Here is a 13,532-nt window from a genome sequence, read left to right as displayed (position 1 = left end):
CAATAGATGTGACTTGAGAAGCAATCTGCTTTCACACTCTCTCTCTCTCCTTCCCTCCCAATCTCTCCCCCTCTCTCTATCACACACCTTCTCTTCCCCCCCTCTGTCCTCCCTCTCCCTCTCCCCCTCCTCCCCCTACCCCTCCTCCTCTCTCTCCCCCTACCCCTCCTCCTCTCTCTCCCTCTCTCTCCCCCCTCTCTCTCCCCTCTCTCCTCCTACCCTTCCTCCTCTCTCTCCCCCCTCTCTCTCCCCCATGCCCAACCCAGCACCTTTGGTGAGAGTACCACCCCCCCCCTCCCACTGCTGGGTGGGAGGTGTTTTGCTTGCCGTGATGATCTTCACGCGTTGCCGTGGGTGAACTTCCCCCGAAGAAACCGCCGTGGCTGTTGCCGTCGGCGACAGACGGTGGGCGGGGTGCAAAACCGCGTGGCGGCCAGCCAATCCCAGCGAGCTTCTAATTAGCCAGGTCGGCGGGGCGTCTCTCGGGCGGCAGACGTTTTCCGGCGGGGGTGACATCGGAGCGCTGGCGACCGCAACGCGGTTTCCACGCCGACGCCGTTCACACGAGCGAGGCCTTTCACTGGGCCCGCAGCTGCGGCGCGAAAACGCTAACGTGCTAATCCGCGGAGAACAGGGCCGAACGCAGTGAACATGGCTAACGTGCTAATCCGCGGAGAACAGGGCCGAACGCAGTGAACATGGCTAACGCGCTAGCCCATGGAGAACAGGGCTGAATGCAGAAAATGAGGCTAACGTGCTAACCCGCGGTGAACAGGGCCTAACACAGAGAACGTGGCTAACGTGCTAAACCATGGAGAACGGGGCCGAATGCAGTCAACATGGCTAACGTGCTAACCCATGGAGAACGGGGCCGAATGCAGTCAACATGGCTAACGTGCTAACCCATGGAGAACAGGGCTGAACGCACAGAAAGAGGCTAATGTGCGAAGCCGTGGAGAGGCAAGAATCTTTATTTTCGAGTTCTTTGAACAGAGGTCAAGTGTGAACTGCTTATGAACAAGACACAGGAATGTACAATGATCCCTTTGTGTCACCTGTGCGTGTGTGTGTCTGTGTGCGCATGTGTGCATGAATGCGCATGCATGCGTGTGTGCATGTGTGTGTGTATGTATGTGTGCACCTGTGTGCATGTACGTGTATGTGCGTATGCGTGTGCGTGAGTGTCTGTGTGCATGTATGTGTGTATGTGTGTGTGCATGTGTGTGTGTGTGTGTGTGTATGTGTGTGTGTGTGTGTGTGTGTGTGTGTGTGCGTTGTGTGTGTGTATGTGTGTGTGTTCATGTGTGTGCGTGTGTGTGTGTGCATGTGTGTGTGTGTGCATGTATGTGTGTGTGTGTGCATGTATGTGTGTGTGCGTGTGTGTGTGTGTGTGTGTGTGTGCGTGTGTGTGTGCGTGTGCGTGTGTGTTAACCCTCCTCTAACACCTCAGTGCCGTGTAGTGTTTGCCCAGCAGACAGGCACACCGTGGCCCCACACCAGAGCGGAATGCGGAACACGGAACACAGAATGTGGAATGCAGAACGTGGAATGCTGTAAGCCGTACACTGCTTACCGTCTCAGGAAAGTGTGTGTGTGTGTGTGTGTGTGCATGTGTGTGCCGAGAGAGAGTATGTGTGTGTGTGAGTGTTTTTGTGTGTGTGTGTGTGAGTGTGTGTGTGTGTGTGTGAGTGCGAGTGTGTGTATGAGTGTGTGTGTGAGTGTGTGTGTGTGAGTGTGTGTGTGTGAGTGTGTGTGAGTGAATGTGTGTGCGTGTGTGAGAGATAGTATGTGTGTGTGTGTGTGTGAGTGAGTGTGTATGTGTGTGTGAGTGAGTGTGTATGTGTGTGTGAGAGAGAGTATGTGTGTCGTGAGTGTGTGTGTACGAGTGTGTGTGGAGGGAAGGGGGAGAGTCAACTGAGTGAGCGATATCCACAGCCCCCCCTCTCGCTGCGACAAGAAACTGCCACATGGACTGACAGACTTAAGGGAGGATGAGGAGGAGGAGGAAGGACTGTACCATCCACAATACAGGGGACGTACCCCTCAGCAGCCCCGAGGTCCCGTACGTAACGGTTTTGGATTCACACACAGCGCCCCGTGCATTAGGACCCCCCGGCTCAAACGTGTCCCCCGCTCACTGACGGGCCACACGGCCCGCTCTGACCTTCTCTCTACCGCCATTACCGTCACCTCCCGATACGAGAGTGTCAGCGCGGCACAGAGAGGCGAAGACAACAAATAACACACAGCCTTCACAGGGCCAACAGGCCGCACCGCGACATTCTACTGAAATCAACGCCGCCGGACGGAATTTAATTACTCTGAAGCGCGGATTCATTATTTAAAGCTAACAGAGGGGAGGAGAGAGGGAGAGAGGGAGAGAGAGAGAGAGAGAGAAAGGGTGAGAGGGAGAGAGAGAGAGAGAGAGAGAAAGGGTGAGAGAGGGAGAGGAGAGAGAGAGAGGAGAGAGGGGAGAGGACGGAGGGAGAGAGGGAGAGAGAGAGGAGGGATGGAGGGAGAGGGAGAGGGAGGGATGGAGGGAGAGAGGAGAGGGAGAGGGAGGGACAGAGGGAGGGAGGGAGAGAGAGAGGGAGGGATGGAGGGAGGGAGAGAGGGAGAGGGCGAGAGAGAAAGGGAGGAAAGAGAGAGAGAGAGATGGAGGGATGGAGGGAGAGAGAGGGAGAGAGAGGGAGGGATGGAGGGAGAGAGAGGGAGGGACGGAGGGAGGGAGGGAAAGAGGGAGAGAGATATGTTGGGACCTATGAGGGACAATTTTATCGATCATAAATTATTATTGTCATTCATTTTTGTAATTATTATCTTAATCTAAAGGTTATCCATTCACACATGTACTTGTATTTGTTATGTTTATTTGTCTGTAGTTCCTGACAGGCTGCATTGGAGGTTATGCTCCACTGTTAAGCACTGGCAGCACATACACTGAAATGTGACGTGCCGTGAAAAGAGTTTTAAACTGGACTGAGAACGAGAGAGCGAGAGACAGAGAGAGCGAGAGAGAGAGAGAGAGAGAGAGAGAGAGAGAGACAGAGAGAGAAGATACACAGAGAGAGACAGAGCAAGAGAGACAGACAGAGTGAGTGAGTGAGTGGCAAGCGGACAGAGGGAATGAAACGTAGAGAAAGAGAAAGAATAAAGAGAGGGAGGGGAGTGGATGAGAGAGAGATGGAGGAAGAGGTGACACCAGCGTCGGTCCGGTGCTCCCTGCGGCCAGACTCCTCCGCTCTGTCTGAGAGAGTGACTTCAGCAGAGGTGCACCCCACCTTAAAATCGATGGGACCACTGGGGGGGGGCGGCAGGAGAGGGGGGGGGGGCTCCGCCAGACGTCGCCACAGCGCCCCACGGCTCCCTGGGAAAAATTAAATGCTTCATCATGGTGTCGGCTGCGGTGAAGCGGGAACGCACACGTGTACTTTTACAAGCCCAGACGACCTGTCGCGCTGTTTACCGGAGAGAGCTACATCCCTCTCCCCCCCAGACCCTCTCCCTCGCCCCCCAGCCCCTCTCCCCCGCCCCCCAGGGCCTCTCCCCCACCCCCAGACCCTCTCCCCCGCCCCCAGACACTCTCCCCCCGCCCCACCAGACCCTCTCCCCCCCACCCCCAGACCCTCTCTCCCCGCCCGCCCTCAGACCCTCATCCCCCGCCCCCCAGACCCTCTCCCCGCCCCCCCCCAGACCCTCTCCCCCGCCCCCAGACCCTCTCCCCCGCCCCCAGACCCTCTCCCCCGCCCCCAGACCCTCTCCCCCACCCCCAGACCCTCTCCGGACCCTCTCCCCCACCCCCAGACCCTCTCCAGACCCTCTCCCCCACCCCCAGACACTCTGATACTCAAGACAACACAAGGTGTCTCATGTTGATGACATTGCAGTTCTGCTCTCTGGAGAAAAAAAAAAAAGGTTCCAAAAGGAACCCTGTGATTCCATAGAGGAACCCCGTCTCTACAGATGTTCAAGGGTTCCCTGTCAGGCAAAATGGTTCTTTGTCCGGGGGGCTTTCACACTTCACGGCTACGACCAAAGGTTCCATAGAGAACCGAAAAGGGTTCCTCAGTGGAGACGAGCCATCGCTGCCATCTTGCAGAGGGACCAAACAGAACGGAGTCGAACGGAACCACCCTCATTCTTTTCTGTTCTGTGGGCAAGCCTCTGTGACAGGGTGCCTCGTTCCAAACGACATCACAATGGGGGTTGATGACCACAGCTGAGCAAGGGGCCTTTGTTGCCGTGATACCTGTGAGGTAACAAAGGCCTCTCTGGTTGAGCCTCTCTGTGACAGGGTGTCTGGTCCTGACGACATCACAATGGGCATTCACCGCCTCTGCTCTGTCATGGGGGCCTTTGTGTTGCCATGGCGCTGTCCGTGAAAACCTTTGCCCACAGCCAATACGAATCAGCACAGGGACAGTGGCTCTTTCTGTGTGCTGGAAGCCTCGATGCCTGTCTGAACAGCTGCCAAGCCTGGAGACTTCAAATGGCCCAGCAGTTTGCCAGGGACACAAAATGCCCACCGTGTAACTGACACATCGACAGAGAATGCTTGGGGCCTCGTGGCTAAGGCGTTTGACTGGGACCTGGAAGGTTGGTGGTTCAATTGTGGCAACATTGCTCCAGGGAGGATTGGCCCCTGCTTAGTCTCATCAACTGCAAGTCGCTTTGGATAAAGGCCATCAGCTAAATAACTGTAAACAACTCTAAAACAATTCAAAAAATACATTCTGTAGAAAAGTCCCCATTGTCCTGCCCCTCCAACAGAGCTGTTGCCAGGATACCGGTGAGCCCACAGTGATTTCCTATTGGCTCAGGTTGTGACAGGACTGTTTTGGGGAATACACCAGGGGTGTCCTGTCATAGCCAAAAATGGCTGGTGTGGGGGCAGGTTTTAGCTACAGCCTAGCACTGCAGTAACACACTTGATTCTACTCACCAGGGTCTTGATTGAAGACCATGATTAATTAGTCAGTGGAATCAGGTGTTGAAATCTGCACCCACACTTTTCGGATAATATCGAACACCCCTCCTTGAGACTGATCTGCCCGCCCGCAGCCAGACCCTCCTTGTTAACAGGGACCCGACCAACGGGGTGGATTTCACCGATAATCACGGATAAATCTCCCAACTGATTTCGGGTCCCAGTTCCGCTAAGTCCTGGATCGAAGCAGGGGTTTAAGTCATTTGGCCTCCTCATCCTGCCTCTGTTCTTCCTCGAGGGTAGAGGAAACCCACACCAGGACGGCCCCTTACATGCAGAGTGGAGAAAAAAAAAAAAAGCAAGCAAATGCAGACGATCCCTTCACCGTCTGAAGAGTAGGATCTGTTCGCAAATGTTCTAGAACTCAACATCGAACGTTGCGCTTTAGTAGTCACCGGTAGCGATTGTGACATCAGCATTTAGAGTGTTCAGCTGAGAACATTCCCGTCGCATCTGTGACCTCACACCTGACAGCGTTCCTCTCCCGCGCTCGGAGGGCCCCAGGGTTCCGTCGTTTTTCTCCCCCACTTAATTGACCAATTAAGAGCCGCCGGTTACCGGGCTGAGTCACCGCGCCTCGCTGTCACGGGCGCGTGGCGGTCGGCGGGTTTTGAGGTGACGAAGCGGGTCCCCGGGGACCAGGGGAGAACAGGAGCTGAGCAGCGCTACGCGGTGTTAATGAGCACAACACTGGCACAGCCAGCCCTGTACGCACCATCGAGAGAGCCACACCGGGGAGACATCAGAGACCGCAGCCATGGCACAGACAGACTGACAGACTGACTGACAGACAGGCACACACTGGCAGGCGGAGGGAGAGTGCGCCGTATGAATGCTAATACGCCCTGTCAACGGTGGAAAGGAAAACAGGAATTAAAATTGAGACCCGGAGAGTGACAGAGAGAGATGAGAGATAGTGTGTGTATGTGTGTGTGTGAATCGAGGGAGAGAGCAATTTATAAAGGGAGTCTGTCTGTCTGTCTGTCACTCCATCACTCAATCTGATTAAATCACACAGACTCAATCACTAACTCAATCTCTCCAGCTCGACTCTGACTCAATGACTCTGACTCTCTGACGCGCTGACTCTCTGACGCGCTGACTCTCCGACTCTCGACTCTCTGACTCTCTGACTCAATGACTCTGACTCAATGACTCACTAACTCACTGACTCAGACTCTGACGCGCTGACTCTCTGAGCGCTGACTCTCCGACTCTCCGACTCTCCGACTCTCCGACTCTCCGACTCTCCGACTCTCCGCTGTGGCTCTGGGACCTGGGGCTCGATCAGAAGCGGACGGGCGCTCAGATAAGCGCCTCCCGCCGTCAGACGTGAGAGACTCGCCCTCGACTGCATCAGCCCGCGAGCGCCCGACCCGACCCGAGTCCGCAGACTCGCCTGACGCCACGCGAAACCCGGGTCGCTATGGGCAACGGGTCTCAGGAGCCGCTAACGCTGGGGTTCTGAGGTCCACTCCAACCCCCCCCCCCACCCTTCTATTACAGAAACGGAACATACCGCAATGTATTGTGTCCATGTGGGAAAAATATGTAATGATAAACCTATAAAAGAGCAGGGTGATTAAAGGCCATGTCTGCCCGTCCATGCAATCTGAAGAGCAGCAATATGTTGATAATATATTCTATTTTATTAAAGATTACATTCAATTTCTCTGCATATTCTATTTTCATGAGGGCTTTCAGGATGTTTTTTTACCCACTGTTTCCCAGGTAACTCTTTGAAGAGCGAGTAAATAAAGTCCACGTTTGAAGTCTGGAACACCAGTGCTTTAAAATTAGCTCTAGCCTTCGTGACATCAAAGCTTGCATTCCTCCATGACTAAATGGACGAACACGTAATTGCGCAAAGGAAAAATGGTGGAACATTAAATTTAGTGCCTGACTGACAGCACGGGAGCCTGAAGCACAACACAAATCACTCGCTCCGTGAGCGGTTCTGCACACGCCGAGGTTTGGGTCCGTCCATGATTTCCCGTGTCCAGCGCTTTTGTCGTTTGGACAGAGCCAGCGCTCCCCCTCTCTCTGAAGCCGCTGCAGTGCAGGCCGCGTTTCGTCTCACAGCGCTCCGTTACGAACGGCGGAGTTTCCCAAACCGGCGTTCCCCAAACCGGCGTTCCCCCTGTTCCCGGCTCCACCGACTTTTCCCGCGGTGTTCCCGCAACGTTCCCATAGCGTTCCCGAGGCGTTCTGGCGACGTTCCCATAGCATTCCTGCAGCGTTCCCAAAGCGTTCCCGCAGTGTTCCCGGCTCCGATTCCCCCCGTGTTGTCCCGCTTCTTCCCGAATTGGCCGGGCGCCTGGGAGCCTCCACGCCACCGTGGTTTGTGTCCGTCACCGCGATAGGTTGGAGTCCAGAGCAAAAAAAAACTAAAAAAACTAAAAACAAACAAAAACTTAAATAATTTAGAGAGTGTGCCAGTTTGAGGCCTTCACTGCCTCCTCACTGCCTTGCGGGGGAAGGTTTAGAGTTGGACTCCGAGCATCACTTCACACCGAATCTTGTCTTACTTTATTCAGAGTCAGTTTCTCTGGCCTGGAAAAGAGTGAAAGTTGCTGATGACAAATAGGTCACTCTTCGCACAGAGGCGCGGAGAACTTCATGAAGGATTAATAACTCCTTTATTACCATGACATAAGCCCTTTATAAATCATTCGTAACCACTTCATAAATCATTCAGCAGCGAACGTAGTGCTTTTATGAGAAGTGGCAGAAATGTGTGCTATGTAAAAAAAAAAATAAAAAAAATAAAAAAAATCTATTCTCAAATGTCACATAATACACGATGCGAATCGATTTTCGGTTAAAATGGCTCCAAACAGGGTTATGAATGATTGATAACCGCGGGGTGTTGAGTTTGACCGTTCAGAACTTAAGGAATGCATACTTTGTGTAAAATATGACTGAAAGAGGTAAAAATAAATATGCTGAGGCCACACACACGGTAAATGGTAGAGAGTCGTGCTGCATGAGGTTGGCAGGGTGACATCAGAGAGGGTCAAAGGCTTTTGTAATGTGTGCGCTATTGCGTTATTAAATATGAATGTGTGTGTGTGTGTGTGTGCGCGCACGTGTGTGTGTGTGTATGTGTGTGTGTATGTGTGTGTATGTGTTTGTGTATGTGTGTGTGTATGTGTGAGTGTGTGTGTGAGTGTGTATGTGTGAGTGTGTGTGTGAGTGTGTATGTGTGAGTGTGTGTGTGTGTGTGTATCTGTGTGTATGTATGTGTGTATGTGTGTGTATGTGTGAGTGTGTGTGTGAGTGTGTGTGTGAGTGTGTGAGTGTGTGAGTGTATGTGTGTGTGAGTGTGTGAGTGTGTGTGAGTGTGTGTGTGTGTGTGAGTGTGTGTGTGTGAGTGTGTGTGTATGTGTGTGTGTGAGTGCGTGTGTGAGTGTGTGTGTGTGTATGTGTATGTGTGAGTGTGTGTGTGTGTGTGTGTGAGTGTGTGTGTGTTAATGCTTGTGAGACCCCTCCTGTGGCGTGGAGGACATGTCTCTGAAAGAGAAGCGGAGTGTTTATTTCCCCGTGTTTCTGAGGCCTCGGCACAGACAGGCCCTCCTGCAGGAGACGCCAACGCGTCTGATCTGCGATCACAGGGCCCGCGCGCTACAAAGCCGCTCCCCTCTCCTTCCGCCGCCGAATAAAAGACGACAAAACAAAACAAACGCGCGCCTCTCCTCCCCTGCGCCTGTCGAGCGTCTGATCCGACGCTTTAAATGCTCCGAATCCGTCTTGCTTCAGCTCTCCCGCGATCGTGACCCCGTCTCGCGGGTCCTTCCGGAACTGTCCGCTCTCCCCTCCAGCCGACAGACGCGCGCTGACCCCCGTCCCGTCACGCTCTAATCTTCCGCCCCCCCGTTGTGAGGTGGAATGTGCCGGGGCACCTCCCCCCCCCGGCAGCGGAGATGGATCAGCCCGACTCTCATTGACCCTCAGTGTGGACGGATCGAACCAAATTCCCCGGCTGGGGGTGGGACGCGAGTTCATGGACTTGCACGGAGGCGGTGTCCTGCTCGGGCCCTGCTGCACTGCAGAGACATGAATCAGCAGCCTAATCTTTTTCACACGGACCGAAGTTCCACCTCCTCACTCTCTATCCTGACCTACCCCCCGCCCCCCGCGTTCCCCCCGCCCTCCCATCTAATGTAATTAAGTCTGCCTTTTTATGGCCTTGGACGTTTTCACTGGATGAATGTACTTACTATTTGTATTACGGTTCTGGGCCGGCATAAATTAACTTACATATTGCACTTTAGTGATGTCGTGCATACACTTCCCCGGTCTGGGAATGTTATTAGCCCGGGCTCGGCGCTACCGCTAACATAAATCAGGCAGATACACTTATGCTCCCTTTCCGTGCCCTGGCTAACGGCCTGCAGTGTGGGGAGGGAGGGCTGGCGCGTTTTTGGCCAGTCAGAATGGCTTGCCGCGGAGGAAACAGAGCCGGAATGGACCCCCCGCCAAGCGAACGCCGGGAGCTTTTACCACCACGGAAGGTGGCCGTCCCTGGGAGGCCGAGAGATCAGAGTGGGCTACGCGACCCACACAGGGTCTCGCTTTTCACACAGAGAGAGAGAGAGAGAGAGAGAGAGAGAGGGAGAGAGAGAGAGAGAGGGGGAGGGAGAGAGGGAGGGAGAGAGAGAGAGGGATAGAGAAAGAGAGAGGGAGAGGGAGAAGGTGAGAGGGAGAGAGAGGGAGGGAGGGATAGGGAGAGAGGAGAGAGGGGGGGAGAGGAGAGAGTGGGAGGGAGGGAGAGAGGCAGGGATGAAGGGAAGGAGAGAGAAAGAGCTTTTTGGTAAACCTTTTGGGCAACACATATTTTGAAATATGTCATGCCAGAGAGAGAGAGAGAGAGTAAGAAGGAGAGAAAGAGATGTGTATGGTCCCTAGTCACAGCCTTTGGAAAAAAATCAGGCTGTCCACAAAGAGACCATGTGCTGTTTCTCAGAGGGAAGGAGAGGGAGAGACAGAGAGAGAGAGAGAGAGAGGGGGAGGGAGAGATGGAAGGAGAGAGACTTCTCTCTAAAAGCCACCTTTAGAAAAGGTTTTAGCACATTCAAAAGGTTCTGTCACACGGAAAACCATTACGAGAAGTGGCAGAAATATTGGTCTCGCTGGAACAGATCCCTCCTGCACATGCTCAGACCAGAAGGCGAGAAGGAGAAGGAGCAGCCGATTGGCTCATCGACAGCCTGGCCTACGGGAAGCCTAACACACAGAACTGGACCTGCGGAGAAGGTCCAGGTGTGGAATCGGGGATGAACATAGGCAGGTGGTACTCTGTAAAAATGTCCGCTCACACTTTACAATAAGAACTAATGCAGTTGTTAACAAGGGCGGCCTGTAGTGTAGCGGTTAAGGTACATGACTGGGACCCGCAAGGTCGGTGGTTCTAATCCCGGTGCAGCCACAATAAGATCCGCACAGCCGTTGGGCCCTTGAGCAAGGCCCTTAACCCTGTGTTGCTCCAGGGCAGGATTGTCTCCTGCTTAGTCTAATCAAATGTACGTCGCTCTGGATAAGAGCGTCTGCCAAATGCCAATAATGTAATGTAATTACTGACAGACAAATACATTAACAGAGCTGTACAGATGAACTTCGCAGTGGTAGTTAGTTAACACCTACATTAGCTCGTGCCAATTCATGGAACCTTATTGTAAAGTGTTACCAAACGTCTAAAGTGTTTCAGACGAAACCTGAACCCTTCATTTTCTCATGTTTCACTGTTTGCTTAACAATTGAAACTGTCTTAGCCTGTCAACAGATCTTGAAATCCGTCAATAGGGCAACACCTTATTCACCGCAAAGGTAATAGAAACAAGACTTTAAGTCTAAATATAAGACTGAAATAGAGGCTTATTTTGGTGTTCTGCGGTGTGGAGCTTACTCCAGGAGCTTGATCTGTGGGCAGACAGATTTTGGGGGTTTTTTAGGAAGCGGAGATTCTGGAAGGTTCCGTCACGTGACGTACACAGCGGAGCAGGGAGTCGCACGCTGGGAAGGTCTTACGGTCTTACGGTCTGGAGAGAACACCGAGGCATTGTGGGAAGGATTTCAGAAAGGGATTTGGATGAGCGAGTCTGAGAGGAAACAATAAATAAGTACGGAAATAAAGAAAGAGTGAAAATAGCACAGAGGGGGAGAGAGAGAGCGAGAGAAAAAAGCAAGAAATAAACACAAAGAAAGAAGAGTAGAAAGAAGGCAGAGGGGGAGGGGGAAGAGAGCGCAGAACAGAGCAAGAAAAAGAGAGCAAGAGAGGAGTGAGAGAAAGAGAATAAGGGAGGGAAATGGAGAGAGAGAGAGAGAGAGGGAGAGAGAGAGAGAAAGAAAGAGAGAGAGGGATAGAGAAAGAGAGAGAGGGAGAGGGTGAGAGAGAAGGTGAGAGGGAGAGAGAGGGAGGGAGGGATAGGGAGAGAAGAGAGAGGGGGGGAGAGGAGAGAGTGGGAGGGAGGGAGAGAGGCCGGGATGAAGGGAAGGATAGATGTAGATATAGTCTCTCCTCATGGTGTCAGGAGCGATCAGATTATGTGTTGCTTGACAAAGGTGTTGTCCGTCCATTTTAAACACATTTAGGCCCTACTCACTGTCCAAGTCTGTCAGCTGTGATGGAAGGCGACGTTGTCCAATCAGACGGCTGCTCTCAGATCCCCTCCAGCTCTCATAGGCCGAGAAGGCGGGGGGCGGTAGCAGCCGGGTTTGTGGGCTGGTGGGGGGTTGGACCCCCTCAGTATCGCTCTGATTCAGTCAGTGTTCCTGTGAAAAAAAACCCAGAAGGAAACAAAAAACGTAAATTCCAGGTCCCGCCAAAAGGCCACGGTGCCACATCAGCCAAAACCACAGAGGCAGAAGGGTCGATCGCCCGTCAGCTCCACAAAAAAGAGACTTTCCTAAGAGCTGAATCCACCCTGGACCTAACTCAGGACCAGGAATGTGGGGGTTTAGACCCCCGCCCCCCTTGACTAAATCTGCATCCGGATGTCCTGACTAATACCCGCTGCTCCTCTCCAAATAACTCCAATCCGCAGGCGTCCCAAACATGCAGGTGACTCAACCCCCCCCCCCCCCCCCACCCAAACACCCCATCCCGTCTTCAGCTTGTTCCTGAAACACCACACAAGACTCATGTCCCCTAGAAAGGACACAAATTCAGTGCGTGGTCTTAGAAAAACCTGGGCATCAGAACCCTTGCTCCTCAAGGCCAGGTGGGATTCAGACCAACAACCACCCGGTAAAAAATAAATAAAAAAAAAATAAAAAAAAAGCCTACATGCCAGGAACTGTCAGTCTGTCAGTCTGTTCAAAATTTAAGTTTTCAAGACCAGCTTCTAGTTCTGTGACTATTGCTTTACCTTCATATCATTTTTAGATTGTAACAGCATGACATCTTTATCGACTGCAGTTTTAATCAGAATTTTTTTTTTGCTTTTCTCGCCATGTCTGTCATTATACCTGGAGTAATCTCAACTGTCTCTCATCCTGGCTGCAATATATTTCCCCAGCGGAGTTATGAAGCCCTCCTGACTGACTGACTGACGGACTGATTGATTGATTATTGTCTTTAATTTATGACCTTAACTGCAGCTCTCCGAGGTCGACGTCGCCTTTTGTATTTGTGCTGATATTGCCCCCCTGCCTATCTTCACGCTTCTCTTCTTAAAAAGAGGAAATTAACTGAAATGAAAGGGCCGTGAATTTTTTATTACCAACCTTTCGACTTCATCGGACGGCGTTCGTCAGACTCGGGAGTTCAAACGCTGGTAATGAAATTACAGAGCTTAACTGTGCGGTATTCGCCCCGTTCTTTAGTATAATCGCTTGGATAACCAGCACCTTATATAACATTTCGGTGCGCATGTATTTTGCATCTTTTTCCTGACTTCTTTGTGTTGTTTCGAGAAAGTGAACTGGGAGCCGCGTACGGAAGAAGCGTATTCAAATAAAGTTATTATTCACGGTGGCATTAGAATTAGAATCGCTAGCATTATCCCTGACTCAGCACACTGTTCCCATTATGACTCCTTCTTCTGCTTCGAGTTTCCAGAACATTCCAGGCCAACCGTGACCAATCCGCTGACTGCTCCCATCTGGAGGAATCTCGCTTCCCTGCGACGTTCCCGACCGCAGGGAGAGGGGCTCCGGACCGCCTCGATAATCTCCAAACACAGATGTAACCAGGCTCAGTGCTGATATCTCCCCCCAAGGCCAGATATACTATGTGCTTATATGCACGTAATAAGCATGTAATAACAACGCAATAACAGATTCCAAACTGCAATCAGGGATGTTATGTACACACACACACTCACACACACACACACACACACACACACACACACACACACACACACACACATCTGCGCCTGGTCATTATAGCTATTACTCCTGCTGTTACCATGGTAATTACAATAAGACAAAAAACGCAAAGAGGACGAGGATGAAGAAGATGAAGATGAAGACTGATACGCCGTACGCCGACTTCTACGTTTCGCTCAAAACTTCAAACTGCCACTTTTTCGAGCGTTCTGAC

The 13,532-nt window shown here is 52.2% G+C and overlaps 1 long non-coding RNA gene across 1 annotated transcript in view; it reads right to left on the bottom strand.

The window, feature by feature from the left end:
• The window catches only part of LOC133136650 (uncharacterized), a 95,924-nt gene that overhangs the window by 7,032 nt on the left and 75,360 nt on the right, over positions 1-13,532 (bottom strand). The window contains exon 4 of the long non-coding RNA XR_009709548.1: positions 11,590-11,758. This is a non-coding gene — a long non-coding RNA (uncharacterized LOC133136650). The remainder of the gene's footprint in view (positions 1-11,589; positions 11,759-13,532) is intronic.

This window comes from Conger conger, chromosome 9 (genome assembly GCF_963514075.1).
Source record: "Conger conger chromosome 9, fConCon1.1, whole genome shotgun sequence".
Classification (NCBI taxonomy): Eukaryota; Metazoa; Chordata; class Actinopteri; order Anguilliformes; family Congridae; genus Conger; species Conger conger.
Note: the sequence above shows the minus strand (reverse complement) of the source record. Positions and strands in the feature narration are given on the sequence as shown.